The 24,773-nt window shown below is 52.2% G+C and overlaps 1 pseudogene across 1 annotated transcript; it reads right to left on the bottom strand.

Annotated features, from left to right (window-relative positions):
* Window positions 1-3,141: 3,141 nt before the first annotated feature.
* Window positions 3,142-4,577, bottom strand: LOC100282020 (tuliposide A-converting enzyme pseudogene; annotated as a pseudogene). Its single transcript, NR_160434.1, has one exon. The product of NR_160434.1 is annotated as a tuliposide A-converting enzyme pseudogene (transcript).
* Window positions 4,578-24,773: the final 20,196 nt, after the last annotated feature.

The following is a 24,773-nucleotide window of genomic DNA, read 5'->3' as shown; positions in this document are numbered from 1 at the left end:
CAGCAACGACAAGCTTATGTTGGGTTACCACACACTCTCCAGGTATAACCTTGCAATCTAAGCAGGCATGCCTGTCCTCTTTTCTCAAGAGGACGAAATCAATCTGGCTAGTGTGTTGGCCACTACTGAAGGTCACCAGGTGGGATTGCCTCTTCTTAAAGAAAGTGTTTGCTATAAACATGTCATAGGCTAGGGCAAAGTTCAGGATTTCCTCTCCTTCTTGATTCCTAGTCCCAAAGCCGAAGCCTCCATGTACACCCTCGAAACTGGTGCTAGATGTACCCACATGGCCATTGAGATCTCCTCCTATGAAGAGCTTCTCGCCAACTGGCACACTACTAACCATGTCCTCCAGGCCTTCCCAGAACTCTCTCTTTGAGTTCTCATTAAGGCCTACTTGAGGAGCATACGCGCTGATAACATTGAGAACCAAGTCTCCAATGACCAGCTTGACTAGGATGATTCTATCTCCTACCCTCTTAACATCTACTACCCCATCTTTGAGGCTCTTGTCGATCAAGACGCCTACTCCATTCTTGTTTGTTGCAGTCCCCGTGTACCACAACTTGAAACCTGTACCTTCCACTTCCTTCGCCTTCTGTCCCTTCCACTTGGTCTCTTGAACGCATAAAATATTCACCCGTCTCCTCACCGCAACGTCAACTATTTCTCGTAACTTACCTGTTAAGGAACCTACGTTCCAACTGCCTACACGGACCCTAGTTGGCTCGACTAGCTTCCTTACCCTTCGCACCCGCCGAGGAAGATGCAAAGACCCTTGCTCATTTTTCACTACACCCGGGCGCCGATGTAGCGCGCCACTAAGGATGCGACGACCCGATCCTTGCTCACTTATCACCGGCTCCAGATCAAGAGACAGCGCGTCACTTGAGGGGTGACGACCCGGCCCTTGCTCATTTAACACCATACCCGGGTTCCGATATGGCGCGTCGCTAAGAGGGTTACGCCCCAACGGTTTTCTTTGTGGTTTCATCTCCATAAGATTTGGCTGGTTTTTTTACGTTGGTTTGCCGGACCTAACACAACCCTCCTCCTTTACCGGGCTTGGGACCGGCTATGTTGAAACGACTCAAGGAAGTCTTCCAATCAACATAGGCGGAGTTGGCTGAGCTAAAACCATCAATGCTAACAAAACTATGATACAACATACAACTATACAAGTAATCCAATGCTTATATTTATCAAAAAGAATATTAATATTTTCCATTCCTTCACACGCTACAAAAGACAGCCGGCACCCGGCAGAAGCCAACATCATCAATTCATAGTGTCAGCATGATCCAATACAAGTTGTTTTATTGTTACAATTCATATCAACAAATAATATCAACCATAATTCTTAATTGAAGTAATGCAGAGTTCTCTGTGTGTTGAAACAACCACAAGGGCTTTCTTCATTTTGGCCATCTTGCCTTACGAATTTGCCTTTCATCAGACAGCAGCTTCGCAAATCTGCAAATGATAAACATCTAAGTACATCCTAATTGGGTCTTCTAATGCAATCAACATTATGATAGGAGGTGTAGAGGCAAAACTAACCTCTTGAGAGCTTCGTCATTAGTCAGCTCTGTCCTATGACAGGCACGCACCATATAGCCAGTTTCCAAATTCGCCTGTGAGACAGGTTTCTTTAGTAGCATATCTCTAACTCTGGCAAGTTTCTCCATTTTTTCCTCGGTTGCAACATCAACCGAGGACACAGTCCTTGTAGAGTATCATCCTAATATTTTGAAATAGTTATCTCTGAGATAAAGCAAATCTATTAGCTCTGCAAACTGAATGTATCCATTGTACGCACCTGAATGCTCAGATCGTTTTACTCAGAATGCAAGGCTTTGAAACTAGCAGAGATATGAATATCCACCATATCTGCACTTGCCTGTGTGAAAATAGATACTAAGGGAGTGGATCCACTGCCAAGCAACCAACTCAACACTCTCCATGATTTAGTTGTTTGTGCGTTGTAGTTTGCTTCAAACTTTGCTGAGCCTGCCTAGTGAAATGACCAAAAATCAGTCATGATCCATAGGTTTTATTGGGAAGAATCTGGGCTTTCCTTGAATATCTGCTTGGTTACTTCTCAAATGGCAACTAAAGCCTAAACAACAGAAAGATAAATTAGATTTCTTTAAAAAGTTTGGTGATAATTTTAATTTCTGAATCACATACCATGTTGACACTTTGCAAGATTTTACACATAGAAGTGCAAATAATGTATCAACCTTGCGTCATGATTGAAGTGCGATGCATAATTACTGACAAATATTGCACCAGATTATTGGCAGCTACTCCTCCATCAATAGGATGGAACTCCTTGGTGTTCCCATGGAAATCTTCTGTCTTGAAGTAGAGTATGCAGGAAGATAGGTTGGAGCAGCAGATGTGCTGATACAAATATCTGATAGTAGAGCATCCATTGTGTTGTACTTCTGATCCCCAACGAACATATGCAAGATGGTCAACCCTAACTCAATCATTGATATTGCAACAGATCAAATCGCTACAGCATTTCTCTGTAAATTCTACCAAGATCCTTCAGTTCATGCAACAACAACAACAACAAAAGCCTTTTATCCCAAGCAAGTTGGGGTAGCTTTAAAAAGCCTTTTAGCCTTCAGTCCACGCATATCATAAAATTTATGTGTATAACTTATGTCTTGCTCAAACAGCATGCCTTTTGCAAGATGATAAAGGAAAGTGTGTTTGGTCAATGAAAGCAAAAGGACAAGTCAAGGAAGCAGTATTTCTCAAAGCCCCATGATGCAGCAATGGAAGTAAAAGATTGACCAAGACATAATGCATGCCTTGTAGGACAAACAAAACACACCTAGGATGCCTGAAGGTGGATATCAAAGCAAGAGATATCATCAAATAAGTTGGTCCAAGAGAAATTCTCCCCATATTGATTTCTTTTACAACTGTTGGGTTATGATCCATCATAGGTGGCTGCTCCTGGACTCTTTGCATGTGAGACTACCAGCCCTTTCTCCCATTTGTGCAGGAACACTGCTCTATTATGAGAAGCCTCACGACTCATCACTCATGTATACTAAATGACTGCTCATGTTATGCGACAAGGTCACCAGGACTGTATTAAAGAGAATGTGAGCAATGCGACGATTTTGTCATAAACTTTAGCCAGGCAAAGCAAATTCGATTACAAAGGTATAGCCAATCTGGGTCTTGCACCAATAGATATTAACCCAAAGGTAAGTCTAATACAGCTCAGTAACCCCTTCTTCTGATGAAAATTGAGAATCTGGAACCCATAGCCAAACATTTATTAAGCTTATGAAATAGTAGATAAAAATATAAAATATAAACATGCATGTCCTCAATCCAAACTCGAAACAAAAAATGTATATCAGATTCGAGAACAATGCACCATGGCCGCGTGAAGGAGTGGGAAAACAGATATGTCATCCGTAGGTCAGAAACTCAGCGATGACCCGGACTTGCGCCTCCGCCTCTGCGCTCATGGGGCACGAGAGATGGAAACCGTGTCCCTGGCCGTCCGCCTCCCAGTCATCCACCTCCCCGCGCCACCCACTTCTCTTCAGCTTCTCACAATACAGCCTTCCTCTGCCTCTCATCGGGTCCTTTCCCCCGACGCACACCAGTACGCGTCGGCACCCCAAGCTAGCGAGATTGGGGGCACCCTCTGCCATCGGATTGATCAACGGGTCGTCATCGCACCCGCTCGTGCCCGGGCACACCACCGGCCACAGCCGGACGAGCTCGCGGAGCAACGCTACGCCCATGTCGTCTGTCTCGGAGCTCTCGCCTCCCAGGAAGTAGGGATGGATCATCACGAGCGAGCTGAGCTTCACGCCGTGGCCCAGCTCCTCTCTGCCAGCGCGCATCGCGGCGTGGTGGGCAATGTTCGCGCCCGCGCTCTCTCCGCCGACGTGGACGCGCCCGAGGTCCGCGTGGGCAGTCAGCCAGGGTTCCTGCCCCCGGCCCACGGAGTGCGCGGCCACCCACTGGAGCGCCGTCCACGCGTCCCCGTAGAGAGCGGGGACCGGATGCTCTGGCGCGAGGCGGTATTCCACCGACAGTCCGACACGATGATTGCGCCGGCAGCCGCGGCTAACCGGTTGGCGTGGGAGTGCACCGCCGCATCAAACGCCGAACCGAGGCAGAACCCGCCGCCGTGGAAGAACACCAGGACGGGGAGTTTGCCGCTGTAACTTCCGGAAGAGGGGGGCAATGGGAGGTAAATGCGAACCAATAGGCAGGCGTCTGGGAGGATGGCGACGTCCTTTGAAGAGACGCCGGTGGCGGCGTCAGTGGAGGGCGGGGCGAAGTCGACCGGCAGAAAGCGCTCGACGCGGCCGCTCCTGTACACTCGTATGAAGCCGGGAGCGTCGAGGATGACCTCGTCGCCGTCGCCAGCGTCGGCGTTGGCCATGTGGCGTTGGGGAAATTGTTATAGGATATGCCACGGAATGCGGCAGAGAGCGGAGACCTAGCGGCTCCGAGCTGTCCGCCGCCGACGCGGAAGCGGCGCAGACGTCAGCCGTGGCCTAGCATTAGCAAGTATGGGGATCCGATCTGACCTTTCGAACCGTCCTGTCCGAGAGTCCAAATCCAACTACTCACGGATGTGGGCCACATGGGCCATTCTAGCGGAGCCCATCAGCCCAATCCCAACCAGGCTGCTGATCTGTCAACGCCTCCCGGCGACCGCACTTCAAACCTGCTCGGCCGGTCGGCCCTCGCCTTCCCTTCGGCCTTCCAACTCCAGGCCACACCCCGACCCACCCGATGCATGGTGGGCTCCGGCGCCAGCGACGATGAGGTCATCTTCGAGATGGCGCAGTGTTCATCCGCCTCTACAAGAGCGACGGCGTGGAGCGCTACTTCGGGTCCGACCGCGTCCCGGCGTCCCGGCCGCCACGGACGCTGCTAATCTGCTATGGACGTCGCCTCCAACGACCGCGCCGTCTCCCCAGATGTTGCCGTCCGCCCTTTCCTCCCGCCGCTCGCCAAGAAGACCGATGACAATGGTGGAAGCAGTAAGAAGCTTCCAAACCTTGTGTACTTCGGCGGCGGCTTCTGCCTCCACACCGCCGTCAGCTTCGTCTTCCACGCCTACCTCACCTCCCTCGATCGCAGCGCGTGCCCGCGCCATCGTCGAATCGTCGTCTCCGACGAGTACCGTCTCGTGCCCGAGCACCCGCTCGCTCCCAGCCGCGTACGACGGCTCCTAGGCCCTGGCGGGCGTTCGTCTCGGTTTTCTACTGAGAGAATCGTTCGTCTCGGTTTTCTACTGAGAGAATGAGAGAACGAGTATAATGTGTGGGTTGTTTATTGCTTAACCTCTTCGACTTACATAGTTTGGAAGATAAGACCTCTCTCATATAGATAAGTAATCCTATACAATTAATTCTTAACTATTCATATTCGGCGCAGATAATGAGACTGTAGAAGAAACAGTCAAGCTGACATCCCCTCCCAGTCGTAATGGTCGACACGACGCATATGCTGTGGCTGGGGTGGAAGCCGATGAGGTTGCACAAGCAAGAGGGTAGCCCTTTGTGCCAATGTTGAGGTAGCCAAGGACAAGGACGTGGAGCCGTTGTCGAAGTGTCGTGTGTAGGATAGTCGTGGTCGAGGGAGTTCTCGAGGACGTCGTAGAAGACAAGCCGCACAAGTCGCGGGCGCTGGTGCGTCACGCGGGAAGGCCCGCAGCGCGCCAGATGACGTCGTGGTGACGGTGGCGCTGAGAAGCAGCCATATACGAAGGCGTGATGCATCGAGGCAAATGAGGGTGTCGATGACAGGGGCGACGCATCAAGTTGTCGTAGAGAAGGCCATCGCGACATTTGTGGTGCAGCACGACGGGAGTGTCGTCGTAATGCACGCTTGTCAAAGCGGAGTAGACGAAGTAGTCGAGGACGAGACGATGATGCTAGCGATGAGGTTGTGTTGGACGAAGCAAAGAGGTAGGTGTGGCGATACATCGAGGTTCCTGGAGTCGCGGCAGCGAGAGCCACGACTCATGGGAAACGAGCCTCAATGTCGCCAGTGGAGCGCCATGGCGGTATTTGTCGGCGAAGAACTCGATGACAAATGAGGTGCAGACCGACAACGGTGACTGACACACCTATGACAGGCGCAACACCAACACAAGGTGTTGACGCAACATGCAGGAGGACTCGCAGCGTAGAACAACGAGTGTGCCGGCACACCTCGCATGTGTCAAACAACTTGCTCAAACCATGTGTGGGAGACGCACACAGATGAAGTTAATTTGCGGCGATGTAGATGCAACGACATTGGTTGATGACAGATGGCGATGGTGCTGCCCGAGGAGGCGACACAGCGACAACCCTCTTGCTTGGCCATGCATTACGCGATGGACGAAAAACGTCTCGGGAGGATGGTTCGCCCTCGATCGGTTGATCAGGGCGACGACGTGCGAGTCGGAGATGGCGATGGTGGAGCCTCCGGATCGTTGGTGTCGACAACAAGTCGCATAGATGGATGTGTAGACGAAGAGGCGCGACACAGGCAGGCGTTCCGATTACGCCACATGCCACGCCAGTTGCACCGTCGAAGAAGATGAAGAAGCCGGTGTCGAGGGCGCGCGAGTCGACTGGCGGTGGACGATGGAGACGCAACCCAATCCCGGACCGGGAAAACAAAAAAAAGACATAGCACCAACAGATATGGGGAATTCATCGGGGTACCGAGGCGCGGCCCAGCGGTGCGACCATCCAGACCGGCTCGCGGGCGTGACACCGGCGGCTCAGCGCGGGCGCGGCAGCCCTAGCCCCGGCATCGCGCGGGCGCCCAGGCAAGGTCACAGCCTTGGCGCGGTTGCAACATCCTTGGCGCGGGCACACGACTCTAGCATGAGCGCGCAAGCCCGGCGCGTGGCTCCGGTGAGGTCGATCGGCAGCGAGAGTCAGAGCTGCCACCATGGCAGCGCACGACCTGACCGGAAGCGGGGATTCGACCCGGACACAACCATCACAACGACGGCATGTGGAGGGGCCGGATCCAGCTGGTGCAGGTCGACGGGGGCCAATCCGAGCAGCGCCGACGGTCAGTTTTCCGATCTGCTGCCACTTTGACTTGATGCGATGACGACAATGGTCATAGTAGATTAGAGGGACTGGCCATGCATCCTACGAGGGTGCTGCCCCGACAGAGGACGATCTCCCTAGGGGCGACGCGATGGTAGCTGTGGGGGACAGATATCCCCCGGGTCCACTAGAAGGTTAGAAGACCTCGCGAAAGGCTCTGGGCCCAATGTTTTGCAAGGCCATCCCTTCGTGGGCCTGGGGAGGGACGCTTGGCGAAGTGGATCGACACAAGATCGGATCAACTCGAGCTCAGACGGCCCAACAGATTCGAGCAACACCCACAGCAGTAACCCGACTTTCCCGTGCTGCATCCTCAGGCATCGGAACTGAATGTCGATAAGTCGGCAGAATTATAGGAAGATAGGCTTAGTCGGTTCACTATTACTTAGGCTCACGTTGTTATCATATTCGTATGTAACGCCCCACGGTCGAGTATATAAGGCCTAGGGGGCATCCCCTCAAAAACATCTCACTCCTCAGCCATCTACTCAACTCTCTAGCATCTCCCATACTAGAGAACTCCCTTGTAACCCACCACACAAAAGATCCACACCAGGACATAGGGTATTACGCATCTCAAAGCGGCCCGAACCTGTACAAGATTGTCTATTGTTTCTCGTGCATCCGGCACGAACCATCGAGCTACAGTCGGTAACACCGTCCTACTCCAAAAAGCACCTCGAGGGGCAACCCCGGGTGCGCGGTCGGACCCAAAACACCGACAGCTGGCGCGCCAGGTAGGGGGTGTGTCACTGATCCAAGCTAGCTCAATGGCCATCACTTTCCAGCACAAGATCATCCTTCGCCCTGGATCCGTATTATGCTTCGAAACCATTTCATCCGTGGCAGACGAAGAAGGAACTCTACATCGTATCACGGATCCACCGGAGAGAAAGCCTTCCTCAACAATCTCCAGGAAAGTCGAAGCAAAGTAGGAAAAAGCGCAACCTCAGGCACTCCGAGCGAAGACTACCTCCTGCAAGCCGGGAGCAGAGGATCCGTCTACCTGGAGAACTCCGCTGTCCACCTCTTCTATGGAAAAATGGACACGGATCACAAGGAAAAGGGAAGCAAACGAGGTAAAGGCTCATCAAGCTGCTCTCCAGGTATCTCCACTCTCAAAGGAGAACAGGAAGAAGCTTGTCACTATGACGGTTCCATTCTACCCCGACGTCCTCTTTATTGGGGGAAGAATGGAATCTACCCCTGTCTCCAACGATGAACCAACCGCGCCGGGAGAAGAACCTCTTCAGCGGGAATCTCGTTGACGAAGGAACCGACGCCGAAATATTCGGCGATATCATGAAGCTGGAGAGCGGGACCCAGCGCAGCCCATGTCACAAGATGAGATCTCGGAGATGGGAGAAACCCCAGAAGAACGGGTCTTCAGGGAAAGAAGGAATTCCCAACGACATGATCATCGGCAAGCTCAAGAGCAGGTCGAACAGGAGGCAAGACAACACCGAGAGAACCCTCTTCTCGGATGGAACCTGAACCCCGACTTCGCCCGAGCCATGAACACGCCGAGTGAGGTTGGAGGAGTGTTGTCTCGGATAGCCGATGGCCTCCCCTGGACTCCGGACGCCGAGGGCTATCGACGACTGCTTACTCGGGCAGCTAATCATCTTCTACCTCTCGCCCATCCACCGAGTGATCTACGACACGCCATCAACAGTCGGCGGGACGCACGGAGCTCCATCAACGCTTCGCGGGAACGATGACACGAGAACGAGATTCGGCGCCGAGAGGAGTATGATCGGGACCATGGCATCCCTGCGCGAAGTCAGGCCACTAGAGTTGAGTCGGCAACGGCTTCGACAGGCGGCACGGCCTGGGGATGGTCGAGGCACCGCGTCGACAACTCCCCTCCCCGGGACCGACATCACCATCGTCGACAGGAGGACACGTGTGGAGTATCGGCACTCACTCCACGTCTCAGGGCCATTCAGTGGCCCCCTAACTTCAAAGTCTCCAACGTCGACAAGTATGAGCCTAAGCAGGATCCGGGAGGCTGGTTGGCTGTCTACACCACCGCCGCCCGAGCCGCTGGGACAACCGAAGATGTGATGACCGCATACCTGCCCATCGTCCTCGGGCAGGATGCGCTGCAATGGCTACGACACCTACCCCAACACTGCATCGACGACTAGAGCGACTTCAGTCGGCGCTTCATCGCCAATTTCCAATCTCTCTCCGACAAACCGGCGCAGCCATGGGACCTCAAATCCATCAAGCACCTAGGGGATGAGACTCTTCGGTCGTACCTCAAAAGATTTCAGACCATGAGAAATTGTATCCCCGAGGTTGCGGAAGCAGCAGTAATCGAGGACTTCTGTCACACCCGGTTTTGGAAGGCAAACCGAATGCGAACTATGTACGTGCCAGGATCAGAACTCACGTACACAGCGATTACATAAATGAACATCATCGCACAATGCTCGAATAATAACATAAAAGAGTATTAACTTATTACATCACAGAGTCATAGATATCCACATAGTCATTGTCTTAACAGGTAAATCAAAGTGCTAGCGAAACGCAGTAAAGATAAGGCCTTCACAGGCAGCTGACTGGGGGTTGCCGCCAACCCACACCTAGAATTCGTCGTAGTCTTGGAACTCCTGGAAGTCTCCTTCCACGGCTTCGCCTTCTCCTGAGCAGTGATTACAATGCGGACAACCTGGTGTTTTGTGGTAAAGCAAGGATGAGTACACATCAACGTACTCAGCAAATGTCCCGTTTGGCTGAAGTGGACTAGCTTTATGAGGGGTTAGGCTCAAGCAGTTGCTTTTAGTTGGTCAGGTATTTATCATTAGTAGAAGCCAGATTTTAGCATTAACCAACCCGTAAACCATTTCCTCATCGAGGAACAACATCATCATAGTCGAACCAAAACCATAACATAATCCTTGTATCTCGAACCATCTGCATCTCTAATCAAAGAGGATCCCAAGGCTGCTCTTAACCGTGAGCACGGCTGATATACCAGTTTCACTACCCTCTGCAGAGGTTGCACACTTTACCCATGAGACATGATTCCCTTTCTACCCGGGGAGAGCTAATCCCCATTGACCACTACCTAGGTGGTCCGGCAGGGCATCACTACGTAGCTTTTACAAAGACTCCCTAGAGATCATAGCTGCCCGTTAGGTTTCTCCAGTTTGATAAACACAGTACCCCTCCCCGCAGGAGAGTGACTAACAAAGAGCAAAATGAAAGAACCTCGGCACTCAGCCTCGGCAGAGCAAGCACTGTGCCTGGACCCCATTGACGGCACGACGGCTAAGCAACTACACCTCTAGTTCATCTAATTAATCAGCTAAGGGCATCCCATTTCACCCTCATGGTTGCACTGTTATCCCGGGTGGTCTCTCAACGAACAAGTCCTTACGGAGAGGTACTCAGGAAACAGCCTGAGCCCCCTAGAGTATCACAAGATCATCAACATCATCAGGATAACAGTATCATAAATAGTCACATCATGTTCATTGATTAAGTTAAGGCAATAGCAGAGTGCTAACCATAACAACCCATAAGGTCATCAAGGATAAAGTAAAGTGTAAAGCTAGTCAATCCTTAGGTTTCAAGTAAGTATTGCGGGGTAGTAAGTTATAAATGAATAGGACATAATGGGACAGAGGACACTTGCCTTCACCAAACTGCTGATCAGGGACTTCCTCTGCAACCTCCTCGGGAAACACAGACTGCTCGTTGTCTACGTAAAGTAATCATTCACACTATGCACTTGGGAAAATAACAAACAAAGCAACATACCAAACATATGCAGCAAAGAGATCACAAGTTCATAGTAGAAAAGGGATAGGCACTCTGGTGTTCCCTAGGTCTAGGGTAGAGGACTATACTAAGTGATTCATTATCCACTAATCAGGTTTAAGTCAGTGGTGGGATTAAATCATTACCTGGTTTTAAGTTCCTAAACTTAGGTGTTTAAGTCCATAAACTTAAGTAATCCAACTTTTATTAAAGTCTACCAATTTCTAATTATCTCAAATAGGGTTCCAATAGCCTTAATCCTATCCTGGTGATTAACTATTAATTGGTACATGGAAACAGCAGGGAAACATTGTTTAAATATATAGACAAAAACATCATGAGCATTTTGCAATTTGAAGCACCTCATTTGGAGTTCATATGACAAAGTTATGAATTTTACAAGTTTGGGGATTAAAAATATACCCTAAATACCTATTTTGAATTAAATAAAAGGTCCAGGGACCTAACTGCGAGAAACCAGGGACGACGGGTTCAAATTCCAGAAAACCGGGGGTCTCTTTAAGAAAACGCGCGCGCGAAGGGGTATCGGGCTACTACGGCCGTCAGATCTAAAGCGAACGGACAGGATTAGATCCTGCGGGCGGGCGCGCGAGCGCGCGGCGGCCTGGGCGGCTGACAGGCGGGACCGGGCGGGCAGCGCGGGGCGCGGGCAGGCTGACAGGCGGGGCCGGCGGGCAGAGCGCGCGCGGGCGGGCTGACAGGCGGGGCCGGCGGGCAGAGCGAGCGCGCGGGCGGGCTGACAGGCGGGGCCCAAACGGCAGGGAGACGGGGTGAGGGGGAAGCGGGCCTGGGTCGCTGGATCTCCGGCGGACGGCCAGGATTGGGCTTGGCCTAATTAAAACGGGGCCGCCCGATCTGGGACGGACGGTGGGGATCGGGTGGCCGGCCTGGGCTTCTCCTACGGCTAGCTGGGGCGGCGGCGCTCGTCCCCGCGGCGGAGGACTCGCCGGAGACGAGGGGCGCGGGCGTTTGGCGGGTCTCTGGGGCGACCTGAGTGGCCGGGAAGGTTGGGGAGGACGCGGGGAATCGTCCGGTGGGGTCTGGGTCGGGGCAGAGGCACCGGAGGGGGCGGTTCACGGCGGAGCGGCTCGACGGCGGCATACATCTACTCCGGCGAGGAATTAAGCGCGACAGAGAGCAACACAAAGGTCGATAGGGGCGGGAGAGGTTCTTTACCTCAAGGTGGGCTCCGGGGACTCCTCGGCGGCGGCAATGGTGCGACGGTGGCCCGGGGCGACGATGGCGGACCTCCGCGGCTGCACGGGGAACGGCGGGTGAGCGCGGGCAGAGAGAAATAGGGAGGGGGAGAGGGAATTGGGGCGCGTCCCGGGTTGCGGACACCGGGGCGAAGCTCACCGTGGCAACGGACACGGCGGAGCTCCAACGGCGGCCGAGAAACGAGCTCGGGACGGCGGGGATTCGTGGCGGCGGCGCTCTGGCGTGCGCGCAGCGAGGGATAGGTGGAAGAGGGGTCCGCTAGAGCGCAAATGGGGGAGGGGGCGAGGGCGAGTGGGGTTCGGGGCTCAAGTGGCCAGGGGCGGGTCAGTTGCGAGCTCCACGCACGACGTGGGCGCGGAGAAGGCGGGTGCGCGCAGCTCGGGCGGCGGTTACGCGAGGACGAGGGAGCTGATAAGCCGGGCCCGCGAGCAGAGAGAGAGAGGAGAGCGGAGGCGGGCGCGCGAGAGGCGGCTGCGCTGACGGGCGGGCCCGCCAGGGCAGAGAGAGCGGGGGGGGGGGGAGAGGCGCGCGCGGGGGAGGGCCTAGTGGGCCGAAAGGCCGAGGGGGCGGCAGGGTTGGGCCTCTTTCTCTTTTCTTTTTATTCTGGAATTGTTTTCCCTTTTCTTTTTATTTTCTCCAATTGATTCAAATCCAAATGAGCCACAAATTCAAATTAAACTTTCCAAGAATTATGCACCAAGCAAAAGTGAAATCTAGGGTTCAACATGATGCAACAATTCATACTCCCTTAGGGTTTAACATATTAAACTATAATTACAAATAAAATAAGCACTTTTCTCCTATAGAAATGAGAAAGAAAAGAATGAGGAAGGATGAGAAAAGGGAAGTAACACCTGAATTTGTGAATATGAGCAAAGAAATTTTATACCCCCAAATTCAGGGTGTTACAAACCTATCCCCCTTAAAAGAATCTCGCCCCGAGATTCAAGGTTGGTCAGCAAAGAGTCCAGGGTATTTGGACTTCAGATCATCTTCTCGTTCCCAGGTTGCTTCTTCCTCAGAGTGGTGACCCCATCTGACTTTGCACATTCTGATGGTGTTCCTCCGGGTGACCCTGTCTGCAAACTCCAGAATCTGCGTTGGCTTTTCTATGTATGTCAGATCTTCTTGGACTTCCAAACCTTCCACTGGCAACTGCTCTTCTGGTACTCGCAGACACTTCTTCAATTGTGATACGTGGAACACGTTGTGCACTGCTGACAAGCTCTCTGGTAGGTTGAGCTGGTAGGCCACTTCTCCACGCTTTGCTTGGATCTGATATGGTCCGACGTACCGGGGTGCTAACTTGCCTTTAACTCCGAACCTTCTGACTCCCCTGATAGGTGACACCTTCAGATAGACGTAGTCTCCCACTTCAAAACTCAGTTCCCTTCTCATTCTGTCCGCATAGCTTCGCTGTCTTGACTGGGCTATCTTCAGATTCTCCCGAACCATTTTGATATTCTCCTCGGCTTCAAGCAAGATGTCGGGGCCAAACACCTGTCTCTCTCCAGGCTGGTCCCAATGCAGCGGAGTCCTACAACTCCGTCCATAGAGTGCCTGAAACGGCGACATCTTCAAGCTGGCCTGATAACTATTGTTGTAGGAGAATTCTGCATAAGGTAACCTTTTGTCCCATCCTGACTTGTCTTGCAACGCACAGGCTCTCAACATATCTTCTAGGATCTGATTAGTTCTTTCTGTCTGACCGTCTGTCTGTGGGTGATAAGCTGAGCTGAAGTTCAAATGGGTGCCCAAAGCTTCTTGTAGTTGCTGCCAAAAATGAGAGGTGAACTGCGTTCCTCGATCTGACACTATCTTCTTCGGCACACCATGAAGGCAGACTATCCGTGACATGTATAACTCAGCTAACGTTGCTCCGGTGTATGTCGTCTTCACAGGTATGAAATGGGCCACCTTTGTTAAGCGGTCCACAACCACCCAGATGGAATCATAACCGGCCCGGGTACGAGGTAGGCCAACTATAAAATCCATCCCGATCTCATCCCACTTCCACTGAGGGATCCACAATGGCTGCAACAATCCGGCAGGCCTCTGATGCTCTGCTTTGGTCCTCTGACAGCTATCACAGATGGTGACATATTCCGCGATCTCTCTTTTCATGCCATACCACCAAAACCTCCTTTTTAAATCCTGGTACATCTTCTCACTTCCAGGGTGTATGGAGTAGGCTGTCTCATGAGCTTCCTTGAGGATCAGTTCCCGAATAGGTTTGAGGTCGGGGACACACAATCGGTCCTTGAACCATATTACCCCCTCTTCATCCTCTCGAAAGTCTTTGCCTCTTCCTTCTAAGATCAGCTGCCGGATCTTGTTGATGTTTTCATCATCCTTCTGTCCTTCTTTGATTTCCCGCTCTAAGGTGGGCTCTAACTCCACTGTTACTCCTTGCGTACTGTTCAGGAAACCGAGGCTCAGTCTGTCGAACTCCTTGGCTAACTCATACGGCATCGGGTACAAGGCCAACATATTGACTTGACTCTTCCTGCTCAGAGCATCTGCAACAACATTGGCTTTGCCTGGATGGTAATGTATCTCCAACTCATAGTCTTTGATCAATTCCAACCATCTTCGCTGCCTCATGTTTAACTCTGACTGGGTGAATATGTACTTCAGACTTTTATGATCTGTGTAGATGTCGCACTTCTGCCCATACAGGTAATGTCTCCAGGTCTTTAAGGCATGAACCACTACTGCCAACTCTAGGTCATGTGTGGGATAATTTTTCTCATGGATCTTCAGCTGTCGAGACGAGTATGCTACCACTCTTCCTTCTTGCATTAGCACACATCCCAATCCGGTGTAAGAAGCGTCGCAATACACTGAGAATGACTTGTGAACATCAGGCAGGACTAACACAGGAGCTGTAGTCAATCTATTTTTCAGTTCTTCAAATGCTTCCTGACATTTTTGGGTCCACTTAAACTCAACTTTCTTCGCTAGTAACGCTGTCATTGGTCTAGCAATCTTTGAGAAGCCTTCAATGAAACGCCTATAGTATCCGGCCATTCCGATGAAGCTCTTGATCCCACGAACATCCTTCGGTGCTTTCCAGTTCAGGATATCTGCTACTTTCTTTGGATCCACTGCTAACCCATCTTGATTTATGATGTGACCCAGAAATAAGACTTCATGAATCCAGAACTCGCATTTGCCCAGCTTGGCATACAACTGATGCTCTCGAAGCCTTTGCAATACCATCTTCAAATGCTCTACGTGATCTTCCTCACTTTGAGAGTATATGAGGATATCATCGATGAACACTACCACAAACTTGTCCAGGTAATCCATGAACACACTGTTCATCAGGTACATAAAGAAGGCCGGCGCATTTGTCAAACCAAAGGACATAACTGTGAACTCATATAACCCATACTTGGTGATGAATGCCGTCTTCGGTATATCCGAGGGTCGGATTCTGAGTTGATGGTAACCAGATCTCAGATCTATCTTCGAGAATACGCTGGCACCTCTGAGCTGGTCGAACAAATCTTCTATCCTTGGCAGGGGGTACTTGTTCTTGACAGTGACTTCATTCAAGGCCCTGTAGTCTATGCACATCCTTTTGGTACCATCTTTCTTCTCTACAAACAACACTGGAGCGGCCCAAGGCGAGGTACTTGGCCTGATGTAACCCTTCTCTAACATCTCATCTATCTGCTTCTTGAGTTCCACCAATTCTGGTCCAGACACTCGGTAGGCTCTTTTGGAAATGGGGGCGGTACCAGGGATAAGCTCTATGGCAAATTCAACCTTTCTCTCGGGTGGCATGCCCGTTAGCTCCTCGGGAAACACGTCCGGAAAGTCCGACACAACCTTGATAGTCTCGAGCGGGTTGGGCTCCTTACTATCAACTGAAATCTGGTGACAGACTCCCTCTTCTGACTTAGGCATCCTTAGCTCAGCCACTACCTCCTCTCCGGACGGGGACTTCAATGTTACGGTCCTCTTGTCACAACTAACATTTGCTTCATACTTCATTAACCAATTCATCCCTAGAATAACATCTATCCCAGGGGTGTCTATTACTATTAAGTCACTGGGGAATCCTATCCCCCTTATTTCCACCATTATGTTTGAGCATATTTTATCTGTTTGCACCTTGCCACCAACCGAATTAATCCTCATGGGCGGCATCATTGCCTCTACTGAGATGTTATGCAATTCTACCCAGGTTGCAGTGACAAATGAATGAGTTGCACCAGTATCAAATAGCACTTTCGCGGGATGAGATTCGACTGAGAACATACCTACTGCCACATCTGGTGCATCCTGGATCGCCTCGGCCTCCAAGTGGTTCACCTTTCCACGGTTGTACGCTTGGCTACGATTGCCTGCTGCCGGCTGCAGTACACCTTGCCTTGTTGGAGCATTGGGGTTGGTCTGCTGCTGTGCCAACTTCTTTGGGCACTGCATCGCCCAGTGGCCTTGATCTCCACAGTGAAAACATCCTCTGCCTCCTCCTTGCGCTGGGGCTGCTTGGTTGTTCTGGTTTGCTGCGGGGGCAGGAAGGCGAGGTGCCTGGTTGTTCTGCTTCTGATACTGATTACCTCCCTGCTGGCTGTGCTGACGATACTGCTGCTGCTGCTGTGGGTACTGCCTCTGAAACTGCTGCTGATGCGGACGCTGATTCTGATTCTGATATCCCTGTGGGTGACCAGGCCTGCCTTGCTGAGACGAACTGCCTGAGAAACGTGGACGGCTGATGCCTCCGGACTGGGGTCCACTCATCTTGCGCTTCCGATCTTCCATATCCTTACGCTTCTTCTCAGTCATAACTGCCCTATCGATCAGGTGCTGGAAGGTGGGAAAGGTGTGATTCATCAGCTGGTAATGCAGGGGATCCACCAAACCCTTCATGAACCTGTACTGCCTCTTAGCACCAGTGTTGACGTCTTCAGGTGCATAACGAGACAGCTGCAGAAACTTGTCTCTGTACTCACTAACAGACAGGGGTCCCTGCTTCAGAGCCAGAAACTCCTCCTTCTTCACGATCATCAGTCCCTCTGGCACATGGTACCTTCGGAAACTCTCGCTGAATTCTTCCCAGGTGATGGCTTCAGGGTCAGCATGGGTGGCGAGGTAGGACTCCCACCAGGACTGGGCTGCTCCCCTTAGCTGGCGGGGACCATACAGAACCTTCTCCCTGTCGTCACATTGGGCGGTGCGCAGTTCCCTTTCCACTGCGTGCAGCCAGTCTTCTGCATCCATGGGGTCAGCAGAATGGGCGAAGGTAGGAGGGTGCCCTCTCATGAACTCACCACGCTTATCTCGTGGCATCTGGGGCATCTGCACTTGCAATTGGGGTTGGGGTTGCTGTTGAGCCTGCTGCATGGCTGCCAGAGTCTGCCCAATGGCCTGCACTGCCTGAGTGTGCATCAAGAACATCTGCTCCACTGACATCGGGGGTGGTGGGGGAGGCTGCCTCTGTTGTTCCTCCTGCTGGTCATGCTGCTCCTGCTGAGCACGCCTGTTGCATCGGCGCCTGTTGTCAGACATCTGTGGAAGACATTCATACATCAGCATTGATCTTACAACCCTTCAGCATAAGAAAAGAGAATACAGAATTCTTCATGACACTGAGTGAACAAAGAGCTTCACTGATCCTCATTCATGATTCAACACAACTTCTCAGATAAGAAAGGAAAGTAGGAGTAAAGGGTTTCCCAACTAAATAACTGACTTCATTAACATTACTAGCTAAGCCAAACTGCAGGGGGAACCCACATGTTGGCTACAGTCATTACAAAGATTCAAATCCAGCACAAGTTCATCATAACAAGCATGCAAGCAACTGATAAGCAAACTAAACTAAATGGAAGCAACTGATAAGCAAACTAAACTGACTACCTAAGACTGAGACATCTGACTTAAGAATTATTACAAACTCCGACGCTAACGATCTAAGGATCCAGATCTATCCTGGTCTTACAGACAGGGGAACCATAAGTGTGGTGACCACGTGGCGGTGAGCGGTATGGGTGCTGAGTCCCGACAGGAGCGGGAGAACCACCCTCCTGGTGATGGCGCTCTGCCAACTCAGCACGCAACTCCGCAATCTCCATTCGAGCCCTGCTTAGCTCGTCCAGAGAGTGGTCCAGCTCGGTGTTAAGCACTGCGACTAGGTTGACTGTGCTGCTCAACCTAGGGTTAGCCTCACCAACAGGTGAGACAACCACACTCTCTGTGCTGCCAGTAGGGCGGCGGGGGTAGTACCGAAGGTTAAGACCGTCGGCCACGCCACCGAACAAAGAACAGTACTGGGAGAGTGCACGCCGTGCTGCATCCTGCATAGCCGCCTCTGCAGTGTCCCTCTCGGAGATGGAATAGTGCTCCGAAACGGCCTCCGCACCCCGGAGGTCATCCTCCGGACGGCGAACTAGGCAGGTAGCCTCCCAGCGGTCCGGGTACCTCCCGCGACTGTGCTGGTAGACTACACAACGATACTCGATCGACCAGGTGTGCCGGTCGAAAGCCTGGCGCAGCAAGGTGTCGAGTGCGTCGTGGAAGTGACAACCGCGAGCGGCGTCACGGGTGATGGGTCGGGCGACCCATCCTTCCGCCTCCTGCGGCTCAGAAGACTCCGTGCTGTGGTCTGAGTCGTCGTCGTCGGGGTCTCCTCCAGTAGCTCCTCCAACAGCCGGGACGTCCCGCGGCGGAGCAGGGGGCGCCTCCAGCTGGGCCACAGAGGAACGGGGCCTCACGGACTCCACCTCTTGCTGGGGTGGGGAGGATGAGTCATGCTGCTCTCTGTGTTGGCGCCGGCGTTCCTGCTCCTCACGCAGGCGGTGGTGCAGTCTCTCCAGGTGACTCGACTGACCGGACATGGTGCGGTGCAGAGGGCGCTCCGCAAGTCGAGACGGCAGGAAAGGAATCACCGACTTACGTGCAGTGTGTCTAAGACGAGCCATCTACAAAAGACACCGTAAGCACAAGAGTAAGAACAGAACTAATATGACAAGTGAATGAACCATAAACAGAACCAGATAAAAAATTTTGACAAGGTATAATATAGTATATATATGTAGTAAAACATAGGGTTGGTCGAGGTGACCGACTTTTGAAGTAACATCAGAGGTCAAGGTGAGGGGGAGGGTCAATAGTCCTTAGTACGACCAGTGCTACTCTAGGTCAGCGGTCCTACAGTCAGCACGACTTTGATACCACTTATGTCACACCCGGTTTTGGAAGGCAAACCGAATGCGAACTATGTACGTGCCAGGATCAGAACTCACGTACACAGCGATTACATAAATGAACATCATCGCACAATGCTCGAATAATAACATAAAAGAGTATTAACTTATTACATCACAGAGTCATAGACATCCACATAGTCATTGTCTTAACAGGTAAATCAAAGTGCTAGCGAAACGCAGTAAAGATAAGGCCTTCACATGCAGCTGACTGGGGGTTGCCGCCAACCCACACCTAGAATTCGTCGTAGTCTTGGAACTCCTGGAAGTCTCCTTCCACGGCTTCGCCTTCTCCTGAGCAGTGATTACAATGCGGACAACCTGGTGTTTTGTGGTAAAGCAAGGATGAGTACACATCAACGTACTCAGCAAATGTCCCGTTTGGCTGAAGTGGACTAGCTTTATGAGGGGTTAGGCTCAAGCAGTTGCTTTTAGTTGGTCAGGTATTTATCATTAGTAGAAGCCAGATTTTAGCATTAACCAACCCGTAAACCATTTCCTCATCGAGGAACAACATCATCATAGTCGAACCAAAACCATAACATAATCCTTGTATCTCGAACCATCTGCATCTCTAATCAAAGAGGATCCCAAGGCTGCTCTTAACCGTGAGCACGGCTGATATACCAGTTTCACTACCCTCTACAGAGGTTGCACACTTTACCCATGAGACATGATTCCCTTTCTACCCGGGGAGAGCTAATCCCCATTGACCACTACCTAGGTGGTCCGGCAGGGCATCACTACGTAGCTTTTACAAAGACTCCCTAGAGATCATAGCTGCCCGTTAGGTTTCTCCAGTTTGATAAACACAGTACCCCTCCCCGCAGGAGAGTGACTAACAAAGAGCAAAACGAAAGAACCTCGGCACTCAGCCTCGGCAGAGCAAGCACTGTGCCTGGACCCCATTGACGGCACGACGGCTAAGCAACTACACCTCTAGTTCATCTAATTAATCAGCTAAGGGCATCCCATTTCACCCTCATGGTTGCACTGTTATCCCGGGTGGTCTCTCAACGAACAAGTCCTTACGGAGAGGTACTCAGGAAACAGCCTGAGCCCCCTAGAGTATCACAAGATCATCAACATCATCAGGATAACAGTATCATAAATAGTCACATCATGTTCATTGATTAAGTTAAGGCAATAGCAGAGTGCTAACCATAACAACCCATAAGGTCATCAAGGATAAAGTAAAGTGTAAAGCTAGTCAATCCTTAGGTTTCAAGTAAGTATTGCGGGGTAGTAAGTTATAAATGAATAGGACATAATGGGACAGAGGACACTTGCCTTCACCAAACTGCTGATCAGGGACTTCCTCTGCAACCTCCTCGGGAAACACAGACTGCTCGTTGTCTACGTAAAGTAATCATTCACACTATGCACTTGGGAAAATAACAAACAAAGCAACATACCAAACATATGCAGCAGAGAGATCACAAGTTCATAGTAGAAAAGGGATAGGCACTCTGGTGTTCCCTAGGTCTAGGGTAGAGGACTATACTAAGTGATTCATTATCCACTAATCAGGTTTAAGTCAGTGGTGGGATTAAATCATTACCTGGTTTTAAGTTCCTAAACTTAGGTGTTTAAGTCCATAAACTTAAGTAATCCAACTTTTATTAAAGTCTACCAATTTCTAATTATCTCAAATAGGGTTCCAATAGCCTTAATCCTATCCTGGTGATTAACTATTAATTGGTACATGGAAACAGCAGGGAAACATTGTTTAAATAGATAGACAAAAACATCATGAGCATTTTGCAATTTGAAGCACCTCATTTGGAGTTCATATGACAAAGTTATGAATTTTACAAGTTTGGGGATTAAAAATATACCCTAAATACCTATTTTGAATTAAATAAAAGGTCCAGGGACCTAACTGCGAGAAACCAGGGACGGCGGGTTCAAATTCCAGAAAACCGGGGGTCTCTTTAAGAAAACGCGCGCGCGAAGGGGTATCGGGCTACTACGCCCGTCAGATCTAAAGCGAACGGCCAGGATTAGATCCTCCGGGCGGGCGCGCGAGCGCGCGGCGGCCTGGGCGGCTGACAGGCGGGACCGGGCGGGCAGCGCGGGGCGCGGGCGGGGCCGGCAGGCAGAGCGAGCGCGCGGGCGGGCTGATAGGCGGGGCCCAAACGGCAGGGAGACGGGGTGAGGGGGAAGCGGGCCTGGGCCGCTGGATCTCCGGCGGACGGCCAGGATTGGGCTTGGCCTAATTAAAACGGGGCCGCCCGATCTGGGACGGACGGTGGGGATCGGGTGGCCGGCCTGGGCTTCTCCTACGGCTAGCTGGGGCGGCGGCGCTCGTCCCCGCGGCGGAGGACTCGCCGGAGACGAGGGGCGCGGGCGTTTGGCGGGTCTCTGGGGCGACCTGAGTGGCCGGGAAGGTTGGGGAGGGCGCGGGGAATCGTCCGGTGGGGTCTGGGTCGGGGCAGAGGCACCGGAGGGGGCGGTTCACGGCGGAGCGGCTCGGCGGCGGCATACATCTACTCCGGCGAGGAATTAAGCGCGGCAGAGAGCAACACAAAGGTCGATAGGGGCGGGAGAGGTTCTTTACCTCAAGGTGGGCTCCGGGGACTCCTCGGCGGCGGCAATGGTGCGACGGTGGCCCGGTGCGACGGTGGCGGACCTCCGCGGCTGCACGGGGAACGGCGGGTGAGCGCGGGCAGAGAGAAATAGGGAGGGGGAGAGGGAATTGGGGCGCGTCCCGGGTTGCGGACACCGGGGCGAAGCTCACCGTGGCAACGGACACGGCGGAGCTCCAACGGCGGCCGAGAAACGAGCTCGGGACGGCGGGGATTCGTGGCGGCGGCGCTCTGGCGTGCGCGCAGCGAGGGAGAGGTGGAAGAGGGGTCCGCTAGAGCGCAAATGGGGGAGGGGGCGAGGGCGAGTGGGGTTCGGGGCTCAAGTGGCCAGGGGCGGGTCAGTTGCGAGCTCCACGCACGACGTGGGCGCGGAGAAGGCGGGCGCGCGCAGCTCGGGCGGCGGTTACGCGAGGACGAGGGAGCTGACAAGCCGGGCCCACGAGCAGAGAGAGAGAGGAGAGCGGAGGCGGGCGCGCGAGAGGCGGCTGCGCTGACGGGCGGGCCCGCCAGGGCAGAGAGAGCGGGGGGGAGAGGCGCGCGCGGGGAGGGCCTAGTGGGCCGAAAGGCCGAGGGGGCGGCAGGGTTGGGCCTCTTTCTCTTTTCTTTTTATTCTGGAATTGTTTTCCATTTTCTTTTTATTTTCTCCAATTGATTCAAATCCAAATGAGCCACAAATTCAAATTAAACTTTCCAAGAATTATGCACCAAGCAAAAGTGAAATCTAGGGTTCAACATGATGCAACAATTCATACTCCCTTAGGGTTTAACATATTAAACTATAATTACAAATAAAATAAGCACTTTTCTCCTATAGAAATGAGAAAGAAAAGAATGAGGAAGGATGAGAAAAGGGAAGTAACACCTGAATTTGTGAATATGAGCAAAGAAATTTTATACCCCCAAATTCAGGGTGTTACAACTTCTACCGGGGATCTAATGACTCGGCCTTCGTCCGAGCCATACTGCAAAAGGCGCCGACTACCTCCGAGCAGCTATTCTGGGAAGCGGACCTCTGCATCACCGTCGACGAACGAGCTCAGGACCTCATCGGAGGAGCGAAACCTGCAACGGCGGCACCACGACGCGAGACGAACCAACAACTCGACAAGCGCTGGGAGAAGAGGCCTCGCGAAGAAGTCCACGCCGCCGGACCACCTGCCTCTCGCGCCCGAGGAGCACCTCGCGGAGGCGAACGTACATTGGACGACATCCTTGACGCCCAGTGCTCGTACCACAAGGACATGCGCCACACCCTCCGGAACTGCAGAGATTTCAAGCACTCCGTTGGGAACGACCGACCCTTCCAACCTCTACCACCTCCCCACCACGAGGAGGACCTGGGGAACCTCGACAGCCTCAACAGCAGGAGGGGGAAGGAGGTGGAGCGTTCCCGCGCGTTGAAGGAGAAGTCAACGTCATCTTCGGCGGACATGGGTCGTGTAGGAAACGGGTGACACCTAAGGGGGGGTGAATTAGGACTTCTAAAACTTTCGCTAAACTAGGCCACAATTAAATCCCTAGAGCAAAACCTATGCAAATAGTCAAACTAGAATGTGCAAACTAGGTTTTGTCTAAGTGTTGCTATCTCTACCGCAAAGGCTAAGTTTCAATCTACACTAGATATGTATGAATACAAGATTGAAACTTAAATGCTTAATATTAATGCGGAAACTTAAAGAGCAAAGTAGAGAAGCAAACTCTCGTGGATGACGCCGGTATTTTTACCGAGGTATCCGGAACCGTGCAAGGTCCCGACTAATCCTCGTTGGTGCCCCTACGCGAAGGGAAGCCCACGCGAGGGCCAAGCACCTCGGTCGAGTAACTCCGTAAAGAGCCGCGGGCCTTCTCCACACGCAAGTGGTGCTCCGCTTCCGGCTCCTCTCGGACGCTCCCCGCCGTCTCCACTATCGAGCTTCTGGCCGAAACGCCGCGGGCCTCGTTCCCTCCGGTACACGGTGGCGGCCGTAACACAAACGCGGTTGTCACGGTCTCGCAAGACTCTCGTCCCACTCGGTACAATTACAATGGCTCACGCAAGAGCCGAGGGGTTGTGAGGTTTATCTAAACTCACTCAACAATCTAGGGTTCACCTAGAGCAAGCGCTAAAGCGGTCTAACTAACCTAAGCACTTCGCAAAGCACCTACGCTAATCACCGAGTGATTCTATTAAGCACTTGGGTGTTTGAGCACTTGGAAATGTCTACAATATGCCTTGGTATGTTGCTTGGGCTCCCACACCTCCAAATGGCCGGTTGGGTGAAGTATATATAGGCCCCAACTCAAATATAGCCGTTGGAAAGCAGTTCTGCAGCTTTCTGCGGCGCACCGGACAGGTGCACCGGACTGTCCGGTGGTGCACCGGACATCCCACGTGTACTAGCCGTTAAAAGTAGCCGTTTGAGCTTCCGAAGATGGCGCACCGGACATGGCGCACCGGACGGTCCGGTGTGCACCGGACAGCCCATGTCCGCCTGTCGTATTTTGGCCGTAACTTTTAGCTCTGAACTCCGATTTCGATGATCTTGTACTTTTTGGAAAGCTTATGAAATTCTCTACATCCCAGAGTTGAAGCCATACCAGTTTGAGCAAATTTGGCACACCGGACAGTCCGGTGTGCACCGGACATCCCATATGCTGCTCTTGTTTTTTCAGCAATTCCGACTTCGTATTGTGGGCATAACTTTTAGCTCCGAACTCCGATTTTGATGATCTTGGACTTTTTGGAAAGCTTATAAAATTCTCTACATCCCAGAGTTGAAGCCATGTCAGTTTGAGTATATTTGATTTTGTGAAACACTTCCAATTCAATCAGCCCTTCCTCTCAACCTTGTCAAGTTCAC

The sequence above is a fragment of the Zea mays genome, chromosome 7 (assembly GCF_902167145.1).
Source record: "Zea mays cultivar B73 chromosome 7, Zm-B73-REFERENCE-NAM-5.0, whole genome shotgun sequence".
NCBI classification, from domain to species: Eukaryota; Viridiplantae; Streptophyta; class Magnoliopsida; order Poales; family Poaceae; genus Zea; species Zea mays.
This window is presented reverse-complemented; position numbering and strand designations above follow the sequence as displayed.